The following is a 6,000-nucleotide window of genomic DNA, read 5'->3' as shown; positions in this document are numbered from 1 at the left end:
GCTATTTGTTCCAAATGCAACAATGACTTGTATAAGAAATTCACCCTTCACAGCTCACGCCTCTGAATCATACACCTGTTTGGTTTCAGTGTGCCAGTCTTCCTCGCTCGCTCTCTGCTCAGCCATGTGAACACAGCGCAGGTTGTCCACAGTACTGCCCTCAGGCCCCGCAATGTGTTCATAGCCCCGGCTTGGCTGGCTGGCTGGCTGGGTAACATGCGCGCATGGAAAGAAGGTGGGGGGAATTAAATAAATAAAAGTATGGCCTTTCTCTGGGTGAGTAAGCAAGGACAGAGGAAGAATTTTGAGGAGGCAGACACGGTGCCCTTTTATTTTCTGTAGCTTTGAGCCCTTGCTCCTTCTTGTTAAAGGAATAGTTCAGAATTTTGGAAGTAAGGTTCTGTTAAAAGGTTACATGCTGTTATAAAGGGGTATTATCTGACTAATACCCCTGCCATGCTGTGCATCTGCTTTTCATTTCAATTGCCTAGGAAAGTACTGGCAAACATAATAAAAATTCTGCTGCTACTGCTACAACCTTTACATGACTATTGCTCATATATGGCAGCAATGACCGATGCAAAAATAATATGACCTAATCTCACACAGCGCCATGAAGCTTCACTCAATTTGAGATGATTGAAACTGAAAGCAAAACTGGCTTGATCTAAACTTTAATTGCGTCCACTAATTATGTAACATATAGTATAGTATTACATATAGTAGTGTGAATTAGAAGATCTGTTGACTCTTGAGTATAAGAAAAGAAAGTTAATAACTTCATGGTAAAAGTAGCAAAGCCACTGACACTGTGATCTTAAATGTACACAGAACATTAAAATTGACTCATTGCATCAAAGAAATGACTCAACTTGATGTTTCCCAAAATGTCCTTCATTTTATTATCATTAGATGCATGCAATGTTTTCTTTCTAATATGCCATCACTGTCATGAAGCGGTGTGTTGAGGTGGTGGTGAGGCAGACGCAGCAGACCCAGGTAGGATGAATAAATGATTTTAATAATGAATGTCCCAAAAAAGTCCACACAACCAGGCAGCACGACTGAGCAGAAGCCAGGGCTCAACGCCGGTAGCAACTGGTAATTTGAATGGACAAGACGAAGGACTGAACGCACATTAGACGAGGACCCGACAAAGATGCAGACACACAGGTGGCATTAAATACACAGAGGGTAATCACAGAACGAGACACACCTGGGAACAATCAAGGGGGAGACAGGACAACAGGGAGACTCAAAGACACAGAAAACTCTAAATAAACACAGAAAAACACAGATCCTGACAATCACTTTATTTTTATATCGTGAGAATAAAAAGTGGAATTGGTCAAAATCAGAAACAGCAGGTTAGACCTCCAAGAAAAATGGAAATGGAGGTGTAGCACCAGAAATGATATTTTTGAGTTAAATCTGTACAGAAAAACAATCACATTTAGTGTTTTTTAGTCAGAGAAACTGCATGTTTTGTCTTCTTAACAATAACTTTAGACTGGAGTTGATTTAAGGCACTCAAAGCTTCCTTTGGCCTTGTCCCCATCAGACTAGACATTAGCTTTACTCTCTGGGACTAGCTCATCTGAATTTGTACTGAATGAAGTCGGCATACTGCAGAGATTAACTGCTTATAACCTTCTGAGATAGCTTCATTTTTAAAATCTTGAACTATATGCCTAATGCAAAGCCTAATAGTATTTTTTGTTGTTTTTGTTTTGTTTTTTCAAAATAAATCTACACGAGCCACATCTCAGCTCTGTTTGTACTCTGCTGCATTTTGGTAATGAAAAGCTGTACGAGTCGTTCATGTTGAACCTACAGGGTACTGCCTGGAGAGTCTTGTGTGTAGAAGGCTAGTTTCTGTTCCCTGTCTGGTGTCTGATCTTGGGCTAACTACTGCATTCATCAAAGGCCGAGTCAGACACACAGAGACAATAGCTAATGAGTGGGAGCTCCCAGTTGGGCTGATCGGGGCTTTGGTGCTTCAGACAATGCAACAACATCTGTGCTGCTGAGTGCTGGCGTGTGCTGACAGAGGCATCCCCAGAGAGGAGGCAGAGGGGGTTGTAGATTGCTGTGTGGTGTCTTCACATGTTCTGGACATACAACCCACTCTGCTGCATCCAAGCCCCCTCCCCCGTCCTCTCCCCATCACCCATCTGTACAGGGTCTTGACATAATGACGGGATGGATGCAGTAAAACTATGATGTGTTTCTCATCCAGACACACCTCTTGCACAGAGGCCAAAGCTAATGCTAAAAAAGCATTTGAGATGTCAAGAGTTTTAACTTACCCCTGTGTTACCCACCTCCTTGTGGAAAGTTCTTCTCGAGGGAAGGGTTAGGGATGACTGGGGCTGGATGGATGGCTCCCCCGCAGGGATAGAAGTGAACATAATTCAGGGAAGATTCTGGTCTCCCTCTAATGCACGGAATTAGGTATGCCGAGCGGCAACAGGCCAAGCATGAACAATAAGACTCCTGTTCTGGATCAAGCCCCACACTGCAATGTTTCCGGGAGTATCTTATTGTTAAACAAGCAGGCTGAGATAAAGACGGCAGGTTTCGCGCACGCACTCCCACCAAAGCAGTGACCCATCAGGAGGACTAGGTGTACCTGGTAATTAAAATGCAATTTTTGCTGCTGTGCCCCCTGGAGTGGCGGAGGCAGCAGACTCGTCCAGGAGCCTGGGGGCGAGAGGTGCCACCTGCACTGCCGCGCCACCTGCGCCACCACTGCCTCCCTTCATTAAGCCTGGTATTTACACTAGCGTCTGCCCCCCTCTCCCTCCTCAACACCCCACCCCTCCATCCGCCACCTCAAGCAGCCGTGGTCTTCATGGGCCCTGGTAAGGCAGCGCTTTATTAGAATTAATGTGGCACTTCAGAGGAGAGTGTCAGTGTGGCGCGTACCGGGGTGCCAGGAGAAAGAGTCCCCAGCTCTCCTCTGTCACATTGAATAAAGGCGCGGCGGTCGGCCCGGAGCTGGGATGAGCGTGGACAGCACATGACAGAAGTGTTTTCCAGAGCCAGGGGAGTAAAAGTAAAAGTATTCTTTATTCAATCTGTTTTCATGTTTACAGGATGAGCTATTACATCGCGGACGCCGAACATGGAAGCGGCGAGGAGAACATAAACGGCGCAAGACGAAAAAAACGTGTCAGCCTCTTAACGGGAAAGTGGACGTCTGATGGGGCTCGCCCAAAAGCGCGGGCGGGAAATGAATGCAGAGGTTTACTGCGGGGCCCTGCGTGCGTTGCGTTTTGAATGATGTAATTGTCATCTTTATTAGGACAGGACACGTCACATGCGTGGGCGACGCCCAGTGTTCTCACTTTGACTGCCGCCGCATGCCTCAGAGGGCAGTTAGGATTACACTTCCTTGAACCGGTGATGCAAGTATCACATTATAAACCCCTAACACATCAACGTGGCAAGCAAAAACAATCTGAAATCAACATGACCTAATAGGTTCTCACTTTAGTCATAGGGCTGAGTGCTACATGTAGCAATTTTTCACTTTGTGACAGGCCAAGAAATAAAGCCAAACTGTGGCATTTAGACACGTTTACTGTAGCACCTAATATCTTCCTGTTGTGCTGCCACATGAAGAGTAGGGGAGATTGTACGCGTGTGTTTCCGTCATTCCCAGGACGGCTCGGCCACTTCTGCCAGGATAAATGGGGAAGGAGGGGTTGCAACACCGATGCTACTTGTAGTCAGGCAGCAGGGGAGGGCATTAAAACCTAGTTTGCATCACTCAGCGCCTCCAATTAAACACGAATAACCAGATACAAGTTCCTGTCTCCGAATATGCTTTATGAGCTCCTGGGCAGCGGGGGAATTCTCCAGAATATACTGTATGTCTCCCCACAGTTTGGCCATCTCGCTGCGTGCCTCAGTTCATTAGTGTTAAAAATGGTAAGCGTTTTACAGCCACGTGTACTTTTTAAGTCTTATTAGCTTCAGAGGATGTTGTTTAAGGGGCAAGTGAGGTTTCCAATTAATGTTGTTGAAGATCAAAACAGAAGTTTACCCATTCCCCCTCTTCCACTCACCCCCGAGAGTTAGATGCAACTTTTTCATGAGACTGCTGCAGGTAATTCTCGCACAGCTATCTGTTAATCCTCAGTACGATATCTTAAAAACTCAAGGAATTAACATTTGATGCATGAATGTAATTTTTAAATATACAATATATATTTCTAAATACATTTTACAATAATCCTGTGTTGGTAGAACATGGTCCAGCTAATACCTACAATTTTTAAGAATTGAACATTTCGTAAAGCCGTTAGCCAGAATTTTCATGGAAATTAAACATGCAGTTTGTCACCTACAAAACGACACGCCAAGGCCAGTTTTTTCTTTTTGTTTTCATATTTTTCTGTAAATCATTACTAAAGCCAGATTACATCTACCCTCCCAAAACAAGCTGTTTCTGGTGCACATGCATCACATAAGGCAACTGAACACAGTTCTCTGGTGTGCTATTGGTATTCTTCTTTTTTACTCTTTATTTGCTACAACCCCAAATTTGTGAAAAACTGGCACATAGTCTGACTGGTGCGTTCTCTTAGTGCCTTTCTTTTCTAAGTTTTATTTACTTTTTTATGTTCAAAAATGTGTGTTTTTGCTGTCAAACAGTTTGGACATTAATTAGAGACTGTTAATTTGATTAAAGCACAAAGAACAGATGTAGATGTTGCCGCTTAGTGTGCAAATTACCTAACTTAGCTATAGCTGGGCGTAACTTAGACCCCTAGGTGGCACTAAAGTGATTCTAATAAAATCCTTTGTGTCTGTTAAATATGCATCAACAGGTATTTGTGTTATATAAGCAACGCCGCAGCTTTATGGCAACCTACTAGAGGTTAAAATGATTTTTAAATTACAATAATGTTGCTTGCAGATCTACATGCTCCTTCAGCAAAAATAAAAAATGTCTGTAAATTCTGCAAAAGAACAAGGAAATGTCTGTATGCTAAAGGTGGCATGAGCAGGAACACTGTGATAAACACATTTCAGAGCTCCTGGGATGCACACCGGGCCTTTAGAATAACAAGTTACACCATGCACTTTTTGGCTTTAGACGCAACCACATGAAAATATCAAACACCTTCAGTAAACCATATTGACTAGACCACAACACAAAAAAAGAGAAACATTGATCATGCCCTGTACGCATCAGGCTTACATGGCAGTGTAAGCCTTTAAAATAGTTTTTTTCATTTTAAAAATTAACTTTTTAAAATAATGCATACTTCTGCTATTAAGTATATATTGTTCTTTTTTAACTCTAAATCCTTCTTGTAATTACCCAGCTGCGTTTTCATCGTCAGTGTGCATTTATTTGTAAAAGAAGCCCACACACACTGGGTGGTATATTTAAAATCTTCACTCTAGGTTAAAGATAGAAAAATGATCTGGCAACTTCCTCCCAAATGCTTCCCGTTACTTTGAGAGATACATATGTCCGTGTCATTCCTGCCCAGCCAGTCCTTCTGAGTTCACCCTGAACAGTGGAAGTAGACAACAACAAAGATCCCCTTTTTTCTTTTCTTTTTTTTTTTTGCATCTTCCAGCAGCAGGGGGGGTTTCTTGAAGCCGGGCCGTGCTGCACTGCCGGTCCCTTTACAGTGCTGTCACTATTCATTCACGGCCTGCCCTTCCTCCTCGCGCCGCAACCTCAACAGGGGCATCGCTCATGATAGAAAACAATGAGCGTGATTTGTGAACTCTCGCCGTCTTTGTAATTTCATCAGTGTAATGGGATTATATTTCAAATCACCACTCCTTTGTTCATTACACATTTAAACTCCTCTGACAGACAAAAACTTAAATAAAATGTGCATGTCAACCCTGGTTGACTTTGCCTGCGCCCGCACTTGATTAGACAAACAGTGCGCCGGGGCTGTGGAAGGGGGGGAAATAACGTGCTCATTTATTCATTTTTCAGACAAGTCACAATAGATTTTTAACGAC

This window comes from Xiphophorus maculatus, chromosome 12 (assembly GCF_002775205.1).
Source record: "Xiphophorus maculatus strain JP 163 A chromosome 12, X_maculatus-5.0-male, whole genome shotgun sequence".
Taxonomy (NCBI): Eukaryota; Metazoa; Chordata; class Actinopteri; order Cyprinodontiformes; family Poeciliidae; genus Xiphophorus; species Xiphophorus maculatus.
The sequence above is the reverse complement of the archived record's forward strand: the minus strand, read 5'-3'. Positions refer to the sequence as shown.